Source organism: Athene cunicularia (genome assembly GCF_003259725.1).
Source record: "Athene cunicularia isolate RWA chromosome 3 unlocalized genomic scaffold, athCun1 chr3_part1, whole genome shotgun sequence".
NCBI classification, from domain to species: domain Eukaryota; kingdom Metazoa; phylum Chordata; class Aves; order Strigiformes; family Strigidae; genus Athene; species Athene cunicularia.
In genome coordinates, this window is record NW_020799097.1 from 77,947,774 (window position 1) to 77,975,376 (window position 27,603).

General features: G+C 40.7%; 1 long non-coding RNA gene across 1 annotated transcript; it reads left to right on the plus strand.

The window, feature by feature from the left end:
* Positions 1-11,732: 11,732 nt before the first annotated feature.
* LOC113478328 lies at positions 11,733-25,100 on the plus strand. Its single transcript, XR_003398038.1, has 3 exons — positions 11,733-11,846; positions 18,603-18,639; positions 24,482-25,100. It is a non-coding gene; the product is annotated as an uncharacterized LOC113478328 (long non-coding RNA).
* The last annotated feature ends 2,503 nt before the right edge of the window (positions 25,101-27,603 follow it).

Sequence of the window (27,603 nt, forward strand, 5' to 3'; positions counted from 1 at the left end):
CAACTCACAGCATCCAGCATGCCAAGGAGCTGCTTAAGTTAGTTACCAGAAATTAAAAGGAAGAGGGCTTGACATAAGCTTTGTGGTTTTGAAGAGAATTAGGGCTGGACTTTTTTAAAGTATTTTGGTGTCCAACAGCTTCAGTGGGGGCAAAGGGACAGTCCTTACCTGAAATTCCTCCAAAAACTCTTTGCCCAGATTTTCTCCTGTGAGGTAGAAAATCCTGTAAGATTTAGGAAGCACTTGAATGCGGGCTTATAGACCTGTGACAGAGTGCTTTTCCTCCTGATGCCACTACCTGAGGAGGCTTTCTTGATGGAGAGTACAGGATAGTTACTCTTCCCAGAAGAGCAGATGCACCCATTAGGAAATGACAGAGGAGACAAAAGGAGAGAAAACAAAGTTAGACTGGGAAAGGTGATGTGAAATCCCACACAAATAAAGAAAACACATGCTTTAGTGCTATCTTGGATCGGGTCCAAAAAGTCTTACAAACATGCAGCTATGTCAAATAGCCAAGATCTGTTCTGTTTTAATTTTGATATATCATGTTTAAATTAGTGTGCTAGCTTGCGTCAAGTACATGCTTTGTAATTAATTTTTGAAATGACATTTTCTTTTCTGAGAATGATATTTTAAAAATGGATTGGTTATACTTCAGAAACTCAACTTTGTTGACAAAGATTGTTTCTGTTAGTGAAAAACTAAACTGGATGCATTAAGAATGAAAGAAATATAAACCATATGCTGTTATGTTTGATGCACTAAAAATGGTTCTTCTCTCCACTGGATTCCCTGGGGCTGTTTTCAGACTGGAGGTAGTATATGTATTTCACTTTGTGGTTTCATGCTAGATGTACAATTGTGTACAAGTTGGAAGAATTGAATGTTCTTGGTCCCCTTGCAAGAGTCTTTCTGCTGAAAAACTGAGAGGACTAATTCTGAATGTCTCATTTTCACAAGTCAAACCCTAAAACTAGAATAGTCACTTTTCAAGGTTGAAATTTACTTTGTCTTGCTGCTTCTCTGTATTTTCACTGAAATTTAAGGAATGTACCAAGCCTAGAGTGCATCCTTTTTGGAGAACATCTTGTATTTTACTCTGTAGGCTTTGGTATTCTTTTCACAGAAGGCTGCAAACCTCTTTTTGGAAGGAGTGTTCATATAACACTTTCAGCAGTTGCCTATTTACAAGAAGTTGAAGACATTGATCAAACTGCATGAACATGTCTCTCATAAACAATTTTAATACTTTCATTTTAGGATCTTTGAATCTAACAACAAATGTTGGCCTTGGCTTCAAGAACCACCATCCTTTGAAAGCTAATTATCAGATACAGGGACTACATATGGTTACAGTAAAAAGAAATATTCACAAAGATTATTGTAAGTAAAAGCATACCATTAAGTTTGATGTTATTCTTATTTTGGTTGTGTTGCTGATGTTTATGAGATTTTGGACAAGTGATGGTAGTTGTGAATATGTTTATGAATCCCAAACAGCTCTTGTATTTCGGTAGGAAAAAATGTCTTTATACTGTCTGTATTCCAAGTGCAGTATATGTCCCCCAGCTCTAGAAAGGCTTTGAGCAATTGCAGTGGGAAGATTGCTGTATTCAGTGTAATAGCTCCTTGACTGACTGTAAAAATCAACGTTGTGATTCTTGCAAAGCTTTTAATAAGTGCAATCCCATTTCTGTTTGAGATAGTGAGAATATTTTCAGCAACTTCAATGAGAATTTTTAGGTATGTTAATTGAACGAATGAATTCACTTTGTCACAGATAACTGCCATGTTCTCTTTCTCCCAATGAAGAACCTTATTTTATCTTCTCAGCATCCAAGCTGTCCTGGTGAGGTCTGCAGGCTCAGTCTTGCACGTCTCTAAAGAATGGTGGGACATTAAATGGGGAAATGAATAAGCTCACCTGTATGGGAAAGCATGCCTATATGAAAAGTTGGTAATATCTGTGGCCCAGAACTAGAAGATTTCTCTGTTTACCTGCAGCTGTACCACTGCCTTTGGATGAATCCCTTCTGCTCTGTCGAAAGCTGCTTGGGAGACAAAAAAGTTTGCATGGTTCCAGGCAGTCACAAATACCCTTGCTAATCCAGATCTATCCTACCTTCATTTTCTAGCATGTCTGATGCATCTGTAGAGAGATTATAGTGTGTTGATAGGGATGCCTTGATTCTTGGATGCTCTGAAATTAACTTTGAAATCCTTGCTGTTGTGTTTGTCTGCAAAGCCTTTTGCTGCCAATGTACTTGATGATCTTTGGGATTTGTGTTATTATGTGATATTTTCCACTCTTCTGATTTGTAGAAGATCACTAGTTGTATATGCAACAGGGACCTAAGAGGCCCATCACATGGACCTAAGTACGGGTTTCTGATGACTCACCCAAGCAACTGCAAGCTTCTTTAGGGAGGTGTCTGCTCTTTTCAGTGGGAAACTCCAGAACTGCTGGAGAAGACCTCTTGTAGATTAGTCTTTTGTCTGCACTTTAAAGTGAAGTATATAAGGATGACTTCTGTTCTCATTGCCCTTTGTTGAAGATTTGATCTCCCTTTTCTGACTCAGTGAGAGCTGCACCTTACCTGGGTAGTTTTTGGCTTCTCTGCTAATCTTTCCAACATATTCCTTAGTGTTGCAGTTTAGTGTTGCCAGCTCAGGTTTCAGGCTCCTGGCTCTACCCAGGTTTTCTTTGTTAATCAGGGTGTTATACCTGCTTGTAACATCACCTCATCAATGTCTTTAAATTTCTGAAATGAACTTAATGTGAAGGCACACTGTACAAGCAGAAAATGCCTTTTGTATTACTTAAGAAACAAAACATAGGCCCAGTAATATCAAATAAATAGAGCTTGTGCTGCTCCTGCTGTGGTATCCACACATCCACTTTTTAAGAGGATTTGGCCTATAATAAGTAGAATTGTGTGACTGCCAACATCTGCACATATTGTACTTATTACACCTACCAAAGTCCTTGTGAAATTTTACAAAAAGGATAGAACGCTTTTCTTCTATCCTTCCCTGATTTCTTGCTTTCCCCGTTTCTCTTGACAATGGCACGTATCTAAGAAATGTTGCCCCAGAGCTTGTTGTGGGAGCAAAGTATACTTTTCATAGAGGTGAGCTGAGAAGACCTGAGCTTAAGTCTTAAGTTTCCAAATATAGAAGAGAAAACCTTTTTGTCAACTAAAAAACCTGTTGTGCTCCATCACTGACATGATGCCAACAGCTGAACAAGGTACTTATACCTGCCCCATCCATATATATGTACGTGTATACCATACATGTTTACATCCACAAAAGCATTTCTCTTGTGGAGCCTGCAGTAGACCCAGCAGATATTGCTTTTAGAAAGAAATGGACCTTTTCATTTTCCCCTCACAACCTCCTTCTCAAAGGTGTTTTTTTATAGGCCAAAGTCACAAAGACACGGTTCTGCTGAACAGGTAAATATGTTGAACATTATCCACTGGTTTAAAATATATTATTTTTATTGAGAGCACTGCTCTGTTACACCTATGAACACAGAAGAAGGTATCTGTGTATGTAAAGACATTTTCATTTATCTATCTAAATAAAATCAGAAGGAAGCAAATTGTCATAAGAAAGTGCCTTTGTTCAGCTGAGTAATTGAATCGGGTGATATATACTTGATGGTGATATTCCCAGCCTCCAAAACACACAATACAAACAAGCATCCCTCCAACTGCCAGCAACTTATAGATTGATTAGATCTTGAGTTTTCGCTCATTTTCTAGTTGTTTCGAATGCAGAACAGCAACCAGAAAGAAAGGGAGCGTTTTGTCATTTGGCAGGCCTCCAAACAGCACTAGCAAGTGACCATATCTTCTCAGGCTAAGTAGTCTTCTGGTACTAGCAGTCAAGCGGTGTTCATACATGATTTTCTGAATGATGAAGCTACTAACAGTGACAACTAGTATCACCGAAAACCACCATAAGATAATTGTAAAATTGAGGAAATGTATCAAGCAGCCTTACCCTTGAAATTATTTATTTCTATTTCAGAACAGCTGGTCTAACCTAATTAAATAATAAATGAGATCTCTCAATATAAAATCTGATTAGATTTTTATTAAAGGGGATAACACCTGTTTCCATTTGGCATCATCCCTTTCCCCTTTGGCAACACTAGTCTCTGGGATTAAATAAACTTCTGAATCACATGATGATGACTTAACTTTGATGCATTGATGCATAGATGCATAGATGACAATATAGTTCCTTTTATATAATTAGCATCTTTTAGTGGAAGCTGCTGCATTATTTATGCTTTCTTGTCTGAATTTTTCTGCTCTGAAAGTTAACTGCTTTCCTTGCTTCAGTGATTGTGTTTATTTGTGTTTGGGTGTTTTTAACAAGGGTTAGCATAAAAGTATATATAGGAAAATGCTGCCATACAGAAATGACAAGGTGAAGAACACATTTTTTTTAAACAGAACTTGTGAGTCTTCTCAAGCCCAATGACTTTCCAGTCTCATGAGCTTTGAATAGAGAAAAACAACATTCTCCAAATCATTCCTTCAGCCATTCTCTTTTTTTCTCCCCAACTAAAAACATAGCTGATGATTTGAAATGTATTAATATGTATATGTAGAGATGGACTTGGAATTATAAACACTTAGGTATCAACCATTTAATGATATCACATTTTCTTGCTGGTATCCTTTGAAGTTGCTCTTTGAAATTCAAAGGATCTGACAAATGTGGGCATTGTGGGTCCATTTCAGGAAAAACCGTCTCTGACATACGTGCACTTGTACACTTTTTATTTTAACACAACGTAGGAAGATGAAAGCAAGTGTAACAGTAGATAAAGCACCTTTTCTGCTTCAGCTGTAGCCTATACAGTTTCATAACAGTTGTTTCTAAATATTGCCCATGGTGGCATGTTAAAAATCTCTGAGAAGCAGACTCCTCACATAACAAACAGAAAGTGCTGAGTGCTGGGGCAGAGGAGTTTGGTTCTTGTACAGAATACCTGGTAACACCCTCACTCTCGAGTGCGGAGTCTTACAAAGTCAGCAGCTGTAACTCTAGGTATCAACATTTTTACTTTTAACAAATCTCTTAATGGATTAGCAATTACCCAGTGGTTGCATGTTGCGGTGGTGTAAACCTGTTTAGTGTTTCTTCTCAGAATCACTCATGAGCACAGCTGTAAGGTCTTCAGGGGAAGAAAACCTCCAAGAAGCAATCCTTTACCTACCAAGACTTGTGGAAGGCAGCATCCTTCTCCAAGGTACCAGGAAACAACAGCTGATACATGACCTGGGATGAACATGATCAGGGAAGAACAGCTGATACATGGATCTGGGATGCTGAGAAGTGAGAAAAGAGCAGACTAACCAGATCCTTCTCTGAGATGAGATGGAGGGGCAAGATATAATTACTGAAGGTGTTAATGGGTTATTATTTTTATGATCTCCAGTGGCAGACAGTCAGGGTTAGAGGTGAAAAGCTCAGTGAGTGATTAGCTGTCTCCTGAGATACCCAGGTTCTGGTCCTCCTGAGTTTTGTAGTTCTTAAGAATTTTAACCTTTTGGCCCAATCAGAGGAGAATTCAGATAACGAATCTCTGTAGAAAAGCATTAGGAAAGCAAAGTTATATTACAGACCATGACTTTCAGGATCCAAAGCATACATTCTCAATGTCTGTGCTCTAGGTGCTACTTAACAACTCTTCATATTTTGAGCAGGTGATGCTACTCGATGACAATTTTAAGATTAAAATATCTTTTGGAAAAGAAATCTTTGTGTAAAAGGAAGCAGAATAGGTCTTGGAGAGACTCATCCCTGAGGTTGATTAGTGAGTAGAACCACAAAGTAACTTACTTCCTCCTTCTCCAAGCCAACAGTATTTTCATCATTTTTTTTGATGGCAGAGCTTTCAGCCTGCAAAAATATTTTATAGGAAAATAGTGATCTTTTTTTTTTTTACTTTAAATTTAATTTATACCCAGACCTACATGTGGCCTAAGTTGCTTATACACAGAAGGCCATATCTATTTCTGCAGTGCTTCCTTCACAGATCTCTTTCTTGCTATGCTTCCCCATCTATAAAAAACACATGAAGTTTTGGGACTTCTATTTGTTGTTTGAGATACGATAAATAATAATTAAAAGATGCTTTTAGGTGATTTGACAGTGCTAAAACCATTTCATAAAACCATTTCATTGAAAACAAACTTTTGGACAAACATCATGATTCTTTTCAATATAGTCCATGAATTAGCTACAAAACCAGCTTCTTGCCACACACATTCACAGGAATATCTCTTCATTTTCCTGCAAATTTTTCATCAGATAAGCAACATCTGCAATGTGCTGCAGAGGCCATGACCACTGGGATATTCTAGAGAAACAGGGAGTGCATGTTTCCCTGGTGGGACTCTCCTTCTTCCCTTTCAGTGCAGGGAATATCCATCACTAGCCGAAGCTATGGCCATCTGTCTGAAAAGGTGCATTCCTTTCTTCTTGCTGCTTCTGTCCTCACTCTTCCCACTCTTCTTTCCATATTTACTTGCAAACACTTTCCTGACTTTTTTTTTCTTTTTTTTTTTTTTTTCATGTGGCTGGCATTTATAGCTTGTCTCTATTACTGTTAAATATCTTTCAGCTTTGGCTTCTGTCTCACTCCACCTCTTTCTAGTACATTTTCCCCCACATCTCATGACAGTGACGTGTCTGTGAACTTGTGCTCGTGATCATTCCATGAGAGTGCACAGGGGTGAAATTTGTTGGGAGGTCAGAGTCTGCTGATGCTGTTGCCCCTGGTAGGACAGAAAGCCAAAGGAATTGTGGTACATGATACAAACCTTAAAACATGAATTAAAGGAATAAGGCATGTAATACGGATAGAGAAGTCAGTGACTGAGCAGATGCTGGAGACATCCCCTTGTATACAACAGCACTGTGTTTACACAAATACCTTTCAGTGCATTACTACACCTGGAGTATTAGTAGAAGGATTTCTTATTAGTATCTATAGTAGAGCTGTGTAGTAATTGACTTTTTTTTTCTGACCTGACTGAACAAAATAAAAAAAAAGAAACCCAGTATGTATTTACCTGAAACAAAGCATGTTCAGTTTTCTTGAGGAATTGAAATGGAAGCAAAACAAAAATTAGCCAGGTGGGACCAACATATTTATTTCATCCCTAAATAATAAATTTTGTGTAGTATTTAAGCTTGGAGGTTAAAGACTAAAAAGGAAAATACTTTTCCTAATCTGTGTAAAATTTTACGTGTTTTTGCACTTTTGAAATGGAGAGGTCAAGATAAATTGTTCATTTTTTTTGTTGTTGTTTTGCTTACATTATGCATGGATATTGCTCAAATAATGTTTTTCAGGAAACTATTTTGTGCAAAAAAACCCCTCATCTAGCTCTTTCAGTAGGACACTACAGCATCATATCCTCTTATCTTGCTCTTCTCTTAGAGCCTGACTCATGAACAATGCCATATCCTTCAATGTGACTGTGTGCTTGAGAGGGGGGTTGCAGATTTAAATCAGGCAATTTAATGTTTCCAATTATAGGAAACGTATTTGGAATGATGCCAAAATGCTAAGTAGCTTGATAAAAAAGAAAGGTTCTTTGTTTCAATTATTTCTTATTGCACTACATGCTTCCCCTGTCACCACTTAATTAGAGACAAGAACTCTGCAGGAGATCCTGTTCTTTATTAATTTATTTTAAAGTTTTTAAGAGTACTTGCAACAGCAATACCAAAGTCTGAATTCACTAGCAAGCTCTGGTTAAGGAAAGACAGTCCAGTGCATTGTTATTAGCCTGGGACTGGAGAGGACTGGCCATAAGTCCTGCTCCTGACAGAGCCTCCTCATGTGATCAAAACACTTGGTCTCAGATCATTAGAGGTGTTTCATTTTACTCCTGTGGAAAATCATGCAAGTCAGAAACCTCTAGTGACCTGGTGTTTCATCTCTCGGTGACAACTTCTGCTTTCAGAAGCTTTTGTGAGGATAGCTATCTGAAGAATTGCTCAGTGATTATTTAAGAAGTCCCAAAAGAAACATACCACATGCATTTTTTGGCTTTGTGAGCACACTTTGCTTCACCTTGTACTAGCTTGTAGGAATGGGATTAACTTTACACCCTGTTGGATGTCAAACCTTTGGCCAGGTGTCAAGCAAACACTCTCCTCCTCAGGCAGAGGGAGTGGGCCATATTCTTTTCTGTAGCTCCTATATTCTTCATAATATGGGAATCGATGGGAATGGTAGCTGGAAGCTGAGATCAGGATTTTGAGTCCATTCGATACAATTCTAATTAAAAAAGAGACCTTATCAGCTAATGTAGCCGAGGACTTTGCTACTCCCCTAAGGATTATGGAGTTTAAAGGGTCACAGTTTCTTGTAGCGACTAGTTGATGGCATTAGGACCTTAATGCTTGTTTGCAATTTACCAACAAAATGTAGGTCAGATAACAAAAAGAACCCAAAGCAAAATTTACAAACCAATTACTCAGCATTATCACAAGTCACTTCACAAATGAAGACACCAACAGAAATGTTTATGTTGGGGATTTAGCTAGCCCTTTTGAGCTCTCTTGTTTCTGGTTCAAAATGCTTGGGTTTACTCACTGAAATATTCTGTTTGCAACAGCATTGGGTTAAATGCAATAGAACAACATGTTAAATTGTTTGTATAATGACTTGTGGGACAGGTCCTCACTTCTCTCTTGGTGCAGTTTGACAGAGATTATATGAGCTCAAGTGCTGTCACTACATAATTAGTTGTCAACTAATTTGTTCTACAGCAGGATCACTTGAAGAAAATTTTCACTAGTGATAGTTACTGAAATGTGTATTTATCTGCTTGTGTTATCCCCCTGCTGGCATTCATGTTTTTCCTTGGAGCACATTCTCATGAATTTTATAAACCACAGCATCCTCATTACTCTGTGGCTCTGGATGTTTGTGTTGCTGCCTAGCAGCAGTGACACAGCCATCCATCTATCCTACACTGCTTTGCTGTGTAATGCACCAAATTCTTCTAGGAAAAAGCATAGTCTATATGGGCCATATAACAGCATTGCAAAGAATGATGAGATGCAAGTTGATGGAGCTGTGTTGAGCAAACCTGGCCATAACTGCACCGTGCCAACATGTTGGACTATCCCGGAGCTCACAGGTAATCCTGAACTAATGCATGAACTAATTCTGTTCAGGCTCAGCATTTCTTCCTTGCCATGCCTCTGAACTTACTGAAAAACTCTGGAGTACTGTCTCTTAACCGAGTTTGGCCCTGGCAGAAGGTTAGGAGCTGTCTCTACAGAATAGTGTAGGTTTAGCCCTTTCCAGAGGTATTAAGTAACTACAGAGCTCACAGCTTCTGAGGGTTCTCATTACCTTTGAGACCCAGCTCATGCAAGTAAGGCATTTATGTTGAGGAGCCAAGTCTGAGCCTCTCAAGGCAACTGGTGGTCTAGGTGCATCCAGTTTGTGTACCTGGTGTTGAATCTAATACAGAATTCCTCAGGGAGGAAGAAACATAGAGAATTGACTTTCAAAGGCCAGTTGCTACAAATACAGCAATACTGTCAGAAATCCAGAAGTATTGGACCTACGTTTCAATTAAATAGTAATCATTATAAAATATTACACTGCTCACTTGTATTAACATGCAACAATTGCATTTCATTATTTTTACTAACCATCCAGTAGTTCCAAAGACTCATTTATGACCACTTAACAGCCAGACTCTTAATATTTGTAGTGCAATTATCCTGAAACAGTCTTGAATAATGTCCTGTTTACAACTGAAGTAATAAACCAAGAGCACCAGGGGACAGAAAGGCTAATTAAAGGGGACAATTGGAGAAACAATCCCGTGTTGAATGGCTGGAAACATGCTATTATTGTTCCTGTATGGGGTAGATTTATACTAAAGGTGATTAAACCTTTAAAGTATTTGGTTTCTTTTGCATTTCTGTTTGGACTCACTGAACCTGATTCGCATTTACAGCCAGACTTCTTTTACACTTCTAGTGGCAGTATAAAAAAGTCTTTAGGAGGATATTTACTGCCAAAGTGGTCCAAAGAGGGCCTGGTATAAAAAGGCAATAAAAATCAGACTGGACTAAAAAGTTAACAGAAACAGTTTTCCTACCCCTAAGTGCTCAATATTTTATAAAGGCTGTGGGATCTTAGGGAATTAATATCATTGCGGTATAATGAACACAGACTGACTGTATCCAGATACGTTGTGTAATTACTGCTAACATCCAAACTCTCCTAAAGCCTGCTGGAGTGCTTGGCCACAACTCATAAACTGAGCTGGATAGTGGTCATTAGGGGACTCTTGTCATGTTTCCAAAACCTGCTTTTATTGGGAAAACTATTCACTGAGTGTCTGCCACATGCATACTGATTAGGAACATAGTTTTGTAGTTCGACATGTGGGCTTTTAATGAGACAGAGCTAAAAAATTAAGACACCTGAAGCATAAGGCATTTTAAGATTTTGTCACCAAGTTTGAGGTCTCATGTTTTCAAGCTTTCCTCTGCAAGCTGGAAAGCCAAGATTATTTTTTTTTCTTTAATTTTTTAAACAAAGCTCATCTCCTCTTCTGATCACGTAAGTCTAAGAGCTTTAACTTGCTTTCCTAAATATACTGAGATTTATGATGGAGATGTAAGAGTTGATAACGCTGGAATTTTGAGACTAGCAGTGTAGCTTTACTCATGGGCCGTGCGAGTACACTGTGCTTCAGCTGAAATCAGTAGGAATTTTGCTACTGTTGGCTTCAGTGAGGAAAAAAAATCAGACCTGAGTAAGACTATATGTTCATTCTTGAAGAGCTATCAGGTTACAAAATATAATATGGATTGTCATAACTTGATAATCAACATTATGTTTCTTGGTTGTCTTACACGTGATGTATTTGTCCTATATTTGACACACATATAAAGCTGCTTAAAAGGTTTTAAGAGTGGTATAAAAGACTGTATTTTTTTACCCCAGATTAGTGATTATGTGTGATTATTAGTGATTGTTAGTGATTATGTGTATGCACAGGATGACTGTGGAGATGCTGCTCTTCCATGAAACAAGAATCCACCCTCAACTGCTTGGGAGCAACTTGCTTCTGTGCAAGGCCTGAGCTCCTACCTCCTGCCGAGTGTGAACGCAAGTCAATACACATTGCAGGATGCAGGATGCCATGGCCCCAGCACCTAGCCCTGGCCTAGCAGCATTTTAAACAGGCCTGTGTGCCACCTCTGCTGTGTATAGTGTAGGCCGAAGGTTTGGCCAGTGTGAAAAAGGTCATTCAGGATTAATTACAATCAGTAAAGGTACTACAGAGATTTTTTTTTTTTGACATAACCTGTCTATGTGGGCTGGTACTTTGGGTCATGTGTAACACTTTCCTGACAACATGGTCTTTAATGCATGATATGTCTTTTTTTCCTCTTCTTATTTTTATCAGATGTGATATAGAGGATGGGCTGCATCAGCTCCACTCTTGTGCAGGCTAACCTCACACCAGGCTGGTGGTATACAACTGTCATATGTATACCTGCCAGTTAATTTCTGATATAACTCCATTAAAGCCTGAACAGGTAACCCTCGAGGAAAATCTAAGTGTAGAGCTTTCCAAGATTTCTTTCCATCACTTTAATCTCAATAACCAGCTGGGGGAATAATGTGACAAATGTTTTGTCTGTCTTTCAGAGGGAAATATAAGGCAGCATCATTCAGGATGTTTTGAGAGGGTGGAGATATGCTGTCTGAAGAAAAGATCTTTGAAAGATCGGAAGCTTCTAGTTACCAAAAGACTGCAGTTCAGGTGAGCTGTGAGGTTCATAGAGGAATGGTGATGAGTCTGCAAATGTGTAAAGGGACACTAGGCCTACAGCAAAATTATTCAGCATACTGATTAGGGACTAGACACTGATAGTATAAAGTTGAGATGTATTGCACAAAGAAGTTGAGAAAGAAAAAAATCAGATGTAAAAACTGAAGTAGCCTGATCAGCCAGGCTACTTGGAGCCTTGGCTGAACTAATGGGAGAGTATTACATAGGAAACAGCCATGTCAAAAGAGATTTATAGGCAATGATCAGACTCAAATTGTCTATGAATTCTCAGTACATTTTTTCCCATAATAAGTCAATACTCTTTTAAGCAAGTTATATATAGGGAAAAGATTTCTTAAAGGGCAGGAGAAGTCATATTATTTATTAATAATTTAACAGTAAGAACTGTATCGTTTTAAAAAGGATGTTTAAATGACAGAAAGTTGAAATAAGCAAGGCAAGCTAGGAAGTAGCCTGTCTTCTGAGGAAACTGGAGTGCAGAATATATACATTGCTTGTAATAGATCTCATTCCCAAAGTCTGTCCTGCCCACGGTCTTTGGACCTGGCAATCATCTTATAGTATTTATTGGTCTCATGGTTCAGATTCCAGGCTTGTCAGTAGTGCAAGCACTGAGGAATTGTGGGTTTGCGTCAAACTCCTTACTGGTAAGGGCAACTTGTTAAGAATGATTCCCATCATACATTCCTCTGTTCGCTTTCAATATCAAGGTGATAAAGAGGCTGGTTAAATAGGGCAGGATGTTATGGGAAATGCCTATCTTTAGAGGCTGGCAAATTGCCTATATGTAAGCAGCATTAAATGCCTTTTTTTTTTTTTTTTTCCCAAATGAAAACCTGTGGAAGGCTCATGAAAAACCACCAGAGTCACAACACTTTAAAACTCATGTAAGAATGGAGCAATCCACAAGAAGTGGTGTGAAATGCTCACAGTATGTGGCTTAGATGGATAGCTGGAAAAACTCCATAAGCAATGGTGTCTTCTATAAATTAGGGGAGGATTTTATCATAGGCTAGATTTGTGAATGTAATATTTATGTCAGAGAGGACGAGGGTAGAAAAGATAGATTTTTAAAATTGTTCAAAATATTTTTTGTAAAAGAAGTCGCATTAATTTTTCTTTTTATAAGCCAGCCAGATAAATCACTAGAGAACAAGTTTAACTATTATAAGATTTTTGGAAGGACATTTGCACCTTCTTTTGTTTCAATGGTTGCATTAATTTCCCTGTTTCTGGAAACCACTGGGGTTGGGATTTTTAGAGACTCTGCACATAAATGTTTGGGCTTATGCAGGTTGACAGAGTTCTTTGCATCCCAGGCTTTGCTGGATATTCACATGTGGGAACAGTATTGAATCACAGTGTTTATAAAGAGGTATTGGATGTTCAGGAAATAGGTAATAAGCCCCAGATATTTTCACCTTGAAATCACTGTGGAGAATCCAAATTTTTAGTGACAAAGTGTTGGCATTTGTAACCCTCAGTCTCCTGAAATGCTGCAATTTTCATGTAATGAGTCCATTTCCCTTGTGTCCCCCAAGGCTGGCTTTCAACTACAGTTTCTCTGGATCCTGAAACACAAGCCTTTGACAACTTCTATATGTTGGTTAGCTTCCTCTACCCTCTTAATAAAGTAGATCCAGTTTCTAAACCTTGTGGCTATATGGTCTAGCTGCTCAGGAAGGATGAGGAGAAGCACTGTCTTCAGGACCTTAGCCCACAGAAGAGCCATTGAGCTGTTTAGGCTCTTTTGGGGATGCTCAGTGAACGGGTTTGAGTCTCAAGAGACTGTCGTCCCCATCAGCATTTCTCTGCATAACAAGACTATGCTACATGAGAAGAAGGAGGGTGGTGGCTCTCCCATCCTTCTTTACAGCCAGCAGGGTCAAGCTCCTTCCCTCTAGAGGTCATTTCAATCCCCCTCCCGTCTTCCTTCAGTGAGACAGAGGCAGGGACAAATATCACTTATGACCCAGAGCTGATGGTTACTGGTCCTGTGCACAGGAAACTTGGTTTGTGCTCTATGGTGGTGATTACATTTCCTTTGTATACCCTTCAGGAAGGATCAGCTGGGAGAAGCCTCAGCCCCACCGTGGCTGTACATCCCATTCCCTCTAGGCATCTAAGGCCAGTGCTACTTTTTTACATGCAGAAAAGATGGTGTTTACATTCTTCTCAAGGCCCCTAGGGAGACATAGAAGCCATATGCAGATGTGTGGGCTCTTCCTGGCCCCCAAGTGGGAATATTTACTGGTTGCAGGTTAACCATGTTGACAACTACTAACAGTCAGTAGTTGAAGTTTCTTTAGGTGCCTTCTTTAAGTGTCTTAAAGGGTTGTCAATCAGCTCTCTTTCAGGACTGGAGGATCCTTGAGGTCCCTTCCAACCTGGTATTCTATGATTCTATGACTGATATGCCACAGGGCTGAAATTGGGGCTCTAAAAACTTCAGAGTCTATGGAATTTTCAGGATAAAATCCTTCCTGCAGGAAAGGGTGGGATGCAGCCATCCAAATGGCCTCTCCTCATGCAGCATGCAAGCGACAGCAGTGTGGCTGGTGCTCAATATCCCTCACTGCAGCAGGGCAGGGCTGTCATGTTCTGCTTTGTCTCCTAGCAGCAGGAGTTGCCAGTGCTGTTCACCAGGGAAAATCTGGCCTGTGAGGAGCAGTGCCTATGCAATTATGCAATATGTATTCCCATAAAGACATTTATGATTTATTTCAATGCAGTGGATAGCAAGGTAGGTATAATTAGGCCAATAAGAAAAGATCCACCTGGTGTGTGTAAGATTGTCTCATGCTGCCAGTTCCAAGGGGTTGCAATGACGAACTAGTCCAAGTCCAGACGTGCTTTAATCAGCTCCATCTTTATTATATGGCAAACAAACTCTCATGCTAAAGTGAAGAAAAACCATGCAAATAGCCTGCAGGTCCTGAAGGAAGACATCTCTCTGTCTCACCTGGGAAATGAGCAGAAATATAGGTAAGGACCAAGGGGATGCATTTACAGATGGTCTCCTGAGTTTCTGTCACAATGCACATGGAGCCAACTGGAATTGCTCCTCAGTGCCAAACCAACCGGCCAACAAACCCCAGTGGTGGAAAAAGGGTCTTGGGTAAGAGCAAGAAGGTGCCACTGCTGAGGTCGAGCGCTTTCCTGGAGGATGTCTGTATCCCTCTAGCCTCTCTTCCCTCCCTCCGTCAAGGCCCGTGTTTGTGGGAGAGGTATAACAGCTCTGCTGTCATGACAGACTGTACCCCCTCCTTACCCATCTCAGTTCTCACTCTGGCCCTTTCCAGTGGTGACTTGCCAGGCCCGTACGTTTGGCTATGAAAGCGGACAAGGACCACAGATGAACTTTGCCATCGCAGTCAGGATGATTGCAGCCAGGGCAAGACAAGTGTCTGGACAGATGTCACCTCAGTCATATCTTTCAGTGCTGGTATGGACAAGACCTTTGAGGACAGGTGGAGCCTGAGACAGAGGATATCAGCAGTGGTGAATCAGCTCTTGCCAACCTCTTCCTACTAACGCCACTCCTTAAGATGAAGGATCCATAGCTGAATTAAGTGGTGGGGTTGAAGACTAGGACCAGGGGTCATCTCCAGAAACTGAGCACAGCCCTGCCAAAGTGCCTCTCAGGGTCTGGGAAAGGCTCAGGGTCTGGGAAAGGCCACCCACTAACGACCAACTGTGAGAAGCTTTAGTGGATAGGGAAGGTGATATGATAGAGGCATATTTGTCTGTGACATGCTTTGACTCGTGGGCAGGGAGGGAGCTGTTAAATGTAGTGGTTGCAAATGCGGAGGAAGGGGAAGGGAAAAAAAAGCATTTTGTTAGTTCCTGTTGTGGGTAAGTTGTTGCTGTGTTTTTTTTCAAATGATGACAAACTTCCCATGTTTCTTAATGATCTTCTCTCTGTGCCATTCATTCCCTTGTGTTCAGGGAAGCACTGCTGTTAGTGGTCCCAGGCAAGGAAGTTCTTCATCGAATATTTCAAATGGAGAAGCAAGAGACACAATGTTAGTAATGTTGGTTAGTTTTAGGAAGGATCTCTTATCGCTTTGCACCTATCCCTGGCAGTTACTGATAACACCTGAAAAGCCAAGATGCTCTTGTGGATGATGCCCATGGAAGTGAGAGTATGATACAGATCATTCATAAGACTTTTTTGTTCACTCTGCCTTCCTCTGTAGGAAAAGATGGGGAGAAGCTGCAGCCTTACTGCAGCACTTCTGTGTTTTAAATTGCTTTTCACACAGCCTGATGTGGCGTAATGGTAAGGCCGTCCTATAGACCATTGTAAACCTGTATGCTGAGCTATTTTTTGATTAAAAAGCACAAAAATAACTAATCCCTCTTAGAAATTCTGGCTGAAATATCTGAGAGTTTATAATCTGAACAAACAAACTGGAGATAAGGTGGGAGAACAGGGACATAACATTAAAGAAATGCCATTTAATATGATAAATGACTTAGCAGTGATTTAAGGTATTGAAGTATTATCATACAAATAAACACTTGATGAAAGCAGAAAGAGAAGTGCCTGAGGTAATAAAGATTTATGGATTCCTGGTTGAACCACAAAGATTTAGACCAGGATGGAACTGAAAAGAAAAAAAGCTTGTTGTAGTGAAGATCACTTTTGAAAGAAACTAAAAATGAACTAACCACTGCCTAAGTGAAGGGAAACAGCAGCTACTGGGGGTGGGAAAGCTTTTCTGCTCATAGCTATTATTTTTCTAACCAGAATAAATTACTCCTTAGGAAAAGTCAACTGTTGCCCCATTTGGTCTGTTGATATCGGAAGGGTGGTGGTGGTGAGAATGGTCATGAAAGAAACACAAAACTGAGAAACAGAACTTCAGTGTCAAGATGTCCTTGAAGAAGCATTGGGAGCACCTGCACCCAGATGTGGGGGACTCACTGTTCATGAAAGAAAACTGTAGCTCGGACTGATATCATGCAAGTACTGTATTTTTTTTCACAGTGATAGTGAGCCACAGATAGAGAAGAAGAACAAAGAGGTAATATAGTGAGCACACAGTGAAAAATAGACAAGGAAGTGCCATCACACTAATCAAAGTAGATACTCTTGTGGGGAAGAGCAAAAGCACAAGAGACAAAATAAACTCCAGTAATACAAACAAGTCAAGTACAAAAATGAGGACTTTCCTGGCTCACTACCTAACTGCCATAGTAAATTGCAAATGTGCAAAACAAAATTGGCCTTCAAGATACCTGAAAACACTTTTAAAGCTCTTACCTATCTGCATTAGATGACGTATGCTGCATACATATTTAGGATAAATTGATTCACTGAATAAACTGCATAAATAATACTAGGTAATTCCTATAGGGTGAAATTTTTCACTTTACTGTGTAACTACACAAATTCCAGGCACCATCCAAATTCTCCATCATCCCTGAAGTAAGATTAAAGGGGATGTCAACCATTCACAGACATGACCCTCATTTGTGCAGCATTATTTGATTGCATGGAGACTCCTGAGGTAAGTAAACACAGTGACAATGTTAAGCACATTTGCTTGAGAAGGTAATAAAGTCCCACAGATGTATTTCTTAGGAAGGAAGATCTGTGTGAAAAGGGCTAATATGTAGTGCACACCTGTACAGAGTAAAGGGAGCCTGTGATTATGACTGGTTCCTCCAGGCATGACCTAAATGATCACATTAGTGCTACGTATAGGCAGATATATAACAGTTCATTGTCAGTACTAACTGTAAGGGTTGCGTAAGCCTGGCTACACTGCAGAAGCGGCATGGAGAACCAGACTCTGCTGTGCCCTCTAGCTAAAAATGATGCTTGGCTTCATATTGGAAATTTGAGCTGCTTGTGGAACGGGAGTAAAATGTGTGCATAACTTTTCTCCTTGCTTACCACACTGGCAGATAGCAAGCTATTTCCTCTCAGCGCCCAGCGTGTTCCCAAAATATTACCTATCATCTACCATAAAGGGTTTTCATCGTTTATCAGAGACATGTTTCAGGGTCATTCTCCCCAGTCACGAGAATACAGCATCTTCATGATAGTTACAGAAAGACCTTACCTGTTGTCATTAATACTAGAATTAAAATTGACTCACAGACACAATAAATATTCAGAACCAGGTCCAAACATGATGTAATCAAGGATATGGACTAGCGAATGTAAATTATTAGTAAAAGGAGAACCCACTGCGTTGTTTCAGAGTCTGGGCTCTTAGCTCAGCCCATGGCTGACCCCAACCAAAGCAGATGACACTGGTCTCCTTCTGACCCACCAGATGCTCTTCACTTGTAGGGAAGAGCCATTCCCCATCAAACACTTTCAGTTCGGGGACTACCATGCTGGTAGTGTTTCCTGCTTGACAGTGCAGCATTCAGTATGCTACAGTCTCATGGCTATTGATTTGACCTGGTGCTATAAACTTTGATTTCACAGCCCACTGTACAAACATGGTTTTGGCAGATGTCATATTGGTGGCAATATTAAACATTTTCACTATTATCTACCAACATCTTTAATGGAGACTGTTCTGACTGGGTCAAGTTTATTCTTTGCTTAATCCCACAGCTCCAAGCTTTCACGGGGGAGTAAATGCCTTGGTGCTTTCACCTTCTTGACATTCAGATCTAGGCATCACTGAGCAGTAGAAATACGCTCAGATAGATGAGTCTAGGACCAGATACTTCAGCTCAGCTTCTCTCTTTCTCTTTCAGAGGAACTTATAGTGGATAACAAATCAAGGAGGAAATGGTAGGACTTGAGTCGCTGTCTGGAACCATTAATCCTATGTCTCACCTTCCCATGGGGCTATAGCCACTACCCAGGTGTTTCACTGGGAGTTCGGACAATGCCGAGGCTATGGCAGGGAAGAGGGGAATGGGGGGTGGGGTGGCAGATAAACCTGTCTCTGGCTCTCCTCCACAGCTTCAGTGACCACTGTGGTGTGCCTGCCAGGTCCATGGGGCAAGCTCGGGACTCTGCTGCGCTGGGTGGTGTAAGTACCAGCCCCAGTGCATGGTCCATGCACAAGGGAGAGTTCAATGCAATTATCTATTTGGGTAAGTGAATTAACTAGATAATTTCTGACAGAGTGAGAAGGGTCCAGGAATCTTTTTGTTACCTTCTTTGGCTCAGTCTGGGAAAAACTCTGGTTCAGCACTCCTGAAGTGATTAGACAGGTTTTCTGTAGCTGTTTCTGCATAGTGAACATACTGATTTCCTTAAACAAACCCAGAAATGCTTCAGCCTTTAGGCCAATCTTTTTCAAACTCATATGCCTACAGTTATTCTCCTCAGTCTGAACTAAGATACTTAAAAAGAAGTCGGTTATTTCAGTCATATATGCACTAATCAGAAGTGGAGACAAGCCCAGAATTGGAAGAATCCTCCAAGGAAGTGCTGTGGAAACAAGTCTGGACAATTGATTAATGTGGAAAAGCTGACATATAGAAATGAGAACCAGATATTCATAACACCCACTGCTTAACTTTTTCTTTTTCAAGCTTCATAAACACCAGAAGTTTCATCTGAAAGGAAATTTGAGTTCAGCTATGCACTAAATATCAGCTACATTTGTTTTCAGCATGGTCATATATTCTATTCATAGTATATTCAGACATATGTGAAATATTTTATTACATATTAGTTTATGACAGGTACATATTTTGCACATTGTCCCAGGATGTAACTTCATCACTTATGAACTCTTTAGCTTTATTTAAAAAATTTTAAAACTCGGATGACATCCCAGCATAGCGGAGAAGAATCAGCAAGATTTGTCTAGAGTATGAGGACGGAACTGAGCTCACAAACCTTATACTTTGTTCTTTATGTGATTCACAGAGTAGTCAAACATGGTGATCATATTCCCTTTTATAGGTGAAAAGCTGAGGCTGCCTTCTGAAAAGTTCCATACTGCAAAAATGGGACAATAATCAGCTTCCCTACATACACCCTTCCTGCGTTCTTCCACCGTACCATTACTCTCATGTGGACAAGACCCATATATGATTAACAAGGTGGGGTCAGGTTCACTGTTCACTGTCTGAAGCCATATTTACTGGGGTAAATATGCTTAGTTTCTTCCCCTGTAGAATCAGGATCACAACACTTGACAAGCAAGGGATGTCATGGAGACCAGTTCATGTCTTCATCCCAGATACATCATGTCATAAATGCAGAGGGTTAATTATGATTCCTATGACTAATATTGCTTTGCCAAGAGCACTGAAATAACATTGAAGCTGGTAGTAGTTATTAACCTTCACCTGTGCCTGTGAAAAATAGCCTGGAAAGAAAAGGAAAATGCCCTGAGAGTTGGTCAAGGTTTATCTCTTAACTTGCACATTCAAAAGGTCATCTAAAAAATTAAACTTCGTTTCATGGATGTGCAGCATTGACCTGTTAATGATGACCAAGTGGGTTTTTTTCTGAATCTGATCAAAATGCTGCTGTGACCTGTGGGTAGGCATCCTCTGGGCTGCTTGTCAGCAGCAAAAGAAAGGACCTACCTCTGGCCCCATCTCCTGCTGCTCTAATCTGGGCTCCCTGGCTGGACCCTGGACTTGGCCCATCCTCTCACTGTGCCTGGGACTGCCTATGGGCCCTGTGACCAGCCCCAGCTCTGTTCCCATGTTCATCCCATGGGGGTCAGTCCCCATGGGTGAGGGCTTGGCCCATGCCAGGGCCAACTCTGGTCCTGGCTTGCCTGCCCTGCAGGAGAAGCTGCTGCTGCCTGAGAGACATGAGAAAGATGAGAAGCACCATGGCAGTTTATTGGATCCACCAGTGTGGTACACGTATGGTCTGCCTTGGTCTCCATCCCTGCCACTGTAGATAATCCTTCAAAGTAATCTCCTCTTGGTTGCATTGGGCTCCTCCCAAACAATGCAGTGGATTAGAAGGGTGGATACTCAGAAAGAGTAAAAATCAGGCCTTGGTTTTGATGGCTACACGTGGATGATGCACTCATAATATGGCCTTTTTGGTCACTTTGAAAAAGGGCTGATCTGCCTTATTCTGCATCCAGATGGATTATTAGATTTGATGTAATGTAGAAACACCCTGCTGGGAAAGTCCAGCCAAAAATAAAGTCACGCATCTGTGGCCTTCCTTTTAATTCCCAGCCAGCCTTCATTGTTGGGCTGATCTAATCATGCCCACTGGCTTCTTAAATTAGCTTTGTGGATCTAAAAGATGCTGTACTTGCTTCAAGAGCATTTTTAATTGAGCTGAGTTGTAATTACCTGATGTAAAACTCTCTCAGGTAGAAAGAGTGTATATATTCATTGGTGTGTACAGATCTGAAAGTATGCAAAATGAACCCATGAATTTGTCAACTACAAGAAGAATCATGTTGCTTATACCGCTGATTACATATAATTAGGATTTAAAAGATATGCAGATGGAAAGGCAAATGAGCTAGCAACTCAGTTTGGATTGAAATTACTCATTGCTCTCTGTCATTTTCACAGCAAGCATCAATTGTCAAGGGCTCCTTATTTTTTTATTTAAATGCTCACTCAGATCTGAGAATTATTTTAATTAGTTTAGATTATGGCAACACATCTCCCTCAATGTGGTCTTGTCCATGCAGAACCAATTAGTGCATCGTTTCACCACAGCTAGTGAGACCAAGAGAAGGGTGTGGATGTGTGAAGAGAGAGGGAAAAGGGAAAGCAGATGTGGTTCAGAGATTTTTTCCATCTGATTTTCAAAATAATTTCCCACCATCCTAATTCTACGCCTGCTGGCGTCAATTGGAGCTCTGCCATAGATTGCAGTGGGAGTAGGGCTAGGTCAGTGCACGACCCTTTTGGAACCACATCCTCATTTGTTATATAAATGAAAGCTCTGTGAATAATTTTTAATCACTGTGATAGTTTTTGAAATTGAAAACTGTCAGGGATGGGGGAACACCATTGATTTTGAAGTGGACAACACAAATCTCAGCATAGGTATCTTTTGGAGTTGCTCCTTCAGATCGTGGGGTTTGTTTCTCCATGCAAAGAGCTGTGTGGCTCATGCCACATCATCAAGGTCCTTCTCTCAGATAGCTGATAGACCACAAGTCCTGCATTCTGTGACATGGTGAGGTCAGAAAACCTCAGAAAACCAGAAGAAAGTGGAAGTATGTGCTGGTAATTGGCTAGATAGAGGCTGTAAATCATCCTTTGTGCCAGAACCCTCTACTGAGCCGTACCAGGCCATGCTTGGGAATGGGTGAGCTTTGCTCCCAGCTAGCATAGGCTCCCTCACTGGAATTCAGAAAGAGAGATTTTAAATTCCTTTTGCTTTGGTTTTGTTCTGTGTGAGGGGAACGTGGCACCGCAGGAGGATGAAGTGGGATGAGTCAAGTGGGTAGCCCTCCTTGTTTCTTTGGAGACCTTAATGAATTTTTGTACCCAATGGTTATATGACTTCCTTCCCAAGTCTACAGTGTTGAACAGTAAGTGCCACTGTGGGTTCTGTGATAGTGCAGCTTCCTAAGGACATACATACACGGTGCAGACCTTGTATTAAGGTTTAACTCAAAAATGCAGCACTTGCATGTTCCTTTGGCTTGTTATGTACAAGTACAGTCAAATGTGAAGATCAAATTACTAACTTCCCTGATTGCTTCTTGGTTTTGTATGTGTAAACATATATGTATATGTCCTGTGGTGACTGGTGAATCTTTTTGGGTTGTTGTCCTGAATTTCTGCGTTTTATGCAACACTGTTTTCACTTATAAAAGTTCTGAACATTTTGGGGGTTTCACTATAATTTGCTCAGTGAGATACAGCTTCTTGCACTGATGAGGACTTTCATCTGTGAGCAATTCCTGAAGAGTATTTCTTTAAATAAAGAATAAAAAAGAGTTACACTCACAGGAGAGAAAATGCCTTATATCACAAATGTGATAGAGAAATTCCATTATTAAGGAGAAAAAAACGCCTCAAACCATGTTGTCCATGAACAAAATAACTAAACATAAGGCTTACTGGTACATGTTTTTGAAAAAATCAAGCATAGATGGCAGGTATAAGCCATGCTGAAAAAACCCAACAACTTTAGAGTTAAACCCAAGACCCATTGAAATCAGTGAAATTATTATATTGGGCTTTAGCCCAGACTCTCACTTATTAAAGCAGACACTCTCAAACAAATGTAAAGGGTATCCTGTAGTGGAGACATTAGGCTGAGACTCAAGGTTTTGCACTCTCTGTCAGCCCAGATCCCTGCTATCAAGGAGGTAGTGGAAATTGTTTAGTCCCACCACAGCCCAGTTCTCTTATCTGTAGTACTGTGCCACTAAAAGCATAATTCCTTACCATTAATTAATAATCACTGTGAGATCCTCAAGCAGAAGATGCTGTAGAAGTGCAGAGTATAATTTTATTTGAAGGCACAGAAGAATTTATGGAGTAAAAGGTGGAAGGATTTAATGTATATTTTTTTCCAAACTGAGTTTTTCCACAGTTGCTTCCTTGGAAACAGGAGTTCAGAAATACAAGAAGAAATATTAAACTCAGTGCTCTGTGGTCATCTCACAGTGTGGGGTAGTGAAAAGAAGAGCTGGGAAAGCCAGAGTTTTGCCCACAGAGAGACTGGTTATCTGCACAGAGACTTGAAAACTAATTGATTACAATAGTTCATCATCTTTACTGGGGTGCTCCTTATGACAAAGATATGTGTCAATTAGAGGACACTGTACATAGTTTGTGTTAAGCAATGTTGTGTTTGGTCCGACAGCTCACTAGTCTGAACATCCTAGAATCCTGTTTTTCAAGAAGAAAGCTCACTTTAAGTGGTTGCTCTGTCCATTTCGAGGCACATGGGAACCTGACACATGGAAAGATATTTCAGTCTGCAAACTTCCTCCAGTATGTCTAGGTGATATGCTGATTTGCATGCCAAGATAACACATGATGTCTCAATAATAAATAGCCTCAAGAGTTTGAAAGACAGTGTGTAGTTCTACTAGGTTCTAGCTTTGGAGCCCATATGGTAATTGGGGGGTTCTTTCTCTCAGATTTGAAGGACATGGGTGAAAGTTTCTGTGAAGCAGAATCAAGTCTGTAGAAGTTTCAAAACAATATTCTTGAAATAACATTGCCATATGTTAAGAAACAGACAGTGTTTATGTTTACTGATATCTACCACTTTCTGTAGTGAATCACAGATACCAGACAGAAATTACCTTGCATATTGTCAGGTCCTTTCCCATGCTGGCATGTCTCCTGTTGCCAAGGTTCCTCTAGGTCTTTGTCCAGTCTAGTGCTTGGATAATGACACTGGAGACCTTAATGTTCAGAGTTAGAATATCACTGTGGATATATAGAACAATTCATTTTTCATGGAGTTACTTTGCACCTCTTCATAAATAAGGACATCTTAATCTTCTCCACATAATTAGACTATTAGTCTAATATTAGTCTAATATTAGACTATTATGCATATTAGACTATTTAGGTGGCTTGTTTCTGCCCTTCTGTAATTTCTACCTCAAATGACAGCACTTGCTTTGAGGGTGTGCCCACACTGGAAATTACAATAGAAACTATAGGACTAACTAGTACAAATGTGTTTTAGTTTTTTTTCTCTCCCGTAGGGTCATCTAACAGCCTACTGTATGTTTACGGGAGTGAAGTCCCTGGAGCTGGCCACGTGATGCTTTTGGAAGGCACCCGATGGGCAGGCAAAGGAGCTCAGATCTGGCAGAGAGAGGGCAGACACAGCAGTTTCACTGACAGTCATGGGCTGTCAGGAGTTTAATGAAGATGTGGCACAGCAACAAATCAAGCCATCACAGTCTGTTTTGTATCGATCCACTTTCAAGCCCTGACAGAGGGCATGCCAGAGATGGGTAGGGCTGTGTTCATGATGTTCTCAGCTTTGGGAGCTCTCTGATGATGCTGTGTTTATAGATAATCTGCAAACAAGATCTGAAGTGTTTGGATGGGGTGGCTTATTCCCTGTTCATGTCATAATCTGGAGGTGTCCCAAATCCATGAGACATGATGGTGGATGAAAACCACTGTTTCTCCCCTCTTTCTGGGTGGTTACGTTTCTGGGACCACAGCAGAAAGCCTCACACATGCTCAGATACTTATGTCATTAAAAAAGTATTTTGAATATATCATCAACTTTTCTCCTTTTTTTCTAGGCAAGGAACACAGCTTTAAGAGGAGTTATAAAAAGAATTTTTTAAAAAAACAGTACAAGTGGAAAGAAATGAAAGGTAAAAGCTATTGGAAAAAAGAAGCAACAGTGCATAATCCCCCTGCCTTCCCATGAGGCTGTTTAATTAATTACCGTTTACTCTTACCAGTTCGTTTATCCTCAGAGATTTTCTTTTGTTAGCTCTAGGCAGGATATGCACCCAAGCGGAAATTTGTGTGAAAGAAACTAAACCTGTAAACATCACTTCCATCCTAACAGGGAACACATACATTATTATAAAACAACTTTAATTATAGGCAACTTAAAAAAGATACCATAACTCCAAGAGCAGCTACTGTGTACCGAACAAGATGAAACTCAATCCTTTGCAACCACAACAAACAGGCTATCGCAAGACACTAAGGTTTTGAAACATGGTGTTTTTACTTAGGAAGGAGCTTCCAGAAAATCTGATACCAAAACAGCATTTTCTGGGTCACTCACCAAACCCAAAGGTTTTTAAAGTGTCTGGGTACTAATAAGTCCCTAGCTTATTATACAAATAATATGAATCTATTTAAAAGCTGCAGGTGTTTCATGCTTTTCCCTCAGCTCACAAACCAGAGAGTCTTATCTCAAAGCTTCAGTAGTCAAAATCCTGGAATCACCAGGAGGTCTGGGTTCAGTTGCATTTTCTTTCTGTTATTACCCCCTGTTGTGAAAGTGCTGATTTGCCCTAGTGACAGACCAGGACCCAGGTTGTTCCAAGTGCTGTGTCAGCAGCAGGAGAAAGCTGTCTCCACCCTATGGGTTTAAAAAGTATTTTGGAACAGGAGGCAATGGACAAGATCATCAAAACTAGGGGACAAATGGAGAAATAAGAAGAACAAGTCATGATACTATCATATGGGCAACTAATTAGGCAGGTGAGTGTACAGTAAGTGCATACATGCACTACAAATGTAATGAGCACAGACAGCTTTGATCAGAGTCAGGATTCAGTAGCTGTACTTGGAAATTAGTGGAAAGAATCTCAGCATGGCTTCAGTTTGCCCCAGCTAAATTGTTTCAGCAAAAATGCCACCAGTGTGTACTTACAGTTCTGAGTATGATGACTTTCACAACAAGGTGAAGTGAGCAGGAAGCCAGCTGGACTCACACTCTGTCTTTCTAACAGCCCTAATGCTGCTAATACTGTATGTCTGTAGGGGCAGAGTCCTGGTGAGGTTGCTGTTCAGGGTTGCTGTTGTGAACCCTGGTTCAGGGTTGCTGTTGTGAAGGGGGGCGAATCCTGATTGTGCTTATTTACTGGAGGTCAAAATTTGCCCTTGAACTTAAGACTAAACATTAGGATATGTGAATCCCAAAGCACAGTCTTAAGTGGCTTTGATAGTGTTATATGAAACAACTTTGGTCCTTAAAGCTTGCCGGTCTATTAAAAAAACTCCACCAAATACATTGCAACACATTTTTGACTTAGGTAACTGAATGTCAAGATTTCAAAACCACCAGGGAAACGTGTGATGCCTGCAAGACTTAAGAAGACCTTGTTTTTTTGCACTGCCCCATTCGGTTGGCTATGTGCCGGGCAGGCCCAAATCTAATATTTTTACTACAAAAAATTGAGTGTCCTGTGAGGTCATGGACTAAAATATGATGATGCTGACATGTGGGCAAGATGCACAGATTTTTTGCCTTGGATATTACAAATCTGGATGGCAGGATTTGTCAGGAGCAGTGAGGGCCAGCCCCCATAGGGGCTGTCAGGGCAGAACCTGTCAGCCAGGGCTTGCCGCACTGCCCCAGCAGCCGCAGGGCAGCCAGTGGTCCTGAACATCAGCATATTTGTGATGATGATGGGGTAGGACTGAGGTGCAGGCAAGAAGTCAGTCTGTGGGTCTGGGTAAGCAAGGTACATGGCCACGTACATGAATAGGTAAAGCCAAACAAGCAAAGCAAACCAAGGAATTCATTCACCACTTCCCATGTGCAGGCAGGTGTTCAGCTGCCTCCAGGAAAGCAGGGCTCCATCATGTGCAACAGTTACTTGACAAACGCCATCACTCACAAAGTTCCCCCCTTCCTTCCTCTTCCCCGGCTTTATATGCTGAGCGTGACGTCATATGGTACAGAATATCCCTTTGGTCAGCTGGAGTCAGCTGTCCCCACTATGTCCCCTCCCAACTTCTTGTGCACCCCCAGCCTGCTCCCTGGTGGGGCGGTGTGAGAAGCAGAAAAGGCCCTGACTCTGTGTGAGCGATGCTCAGCAGTAACTAAAACGTCCTTGTGTTATCAACACTTTTTTCAGCACAAATCCAAACCATAGCCTTATACTAGTTACTACGAAGAAAACTGACTCTACCCCAGCCAAAAACCGCACACTTGGGAAGTACCAACGGTGGAGTGAGCTCAAATCAACTCTGAAGCAGATGGGGAAAAGCCCTGACAAGCTGCCTCACAGCCCTCCCTCATGCATCTTGATCAGACGTCCCAGAGCTGCACTGTCTCAGGCTCAGACAGGACCACAGGAGGGCAAAAGAGTCTGCTCAGGGCTGTGATTGGATTTTTGAA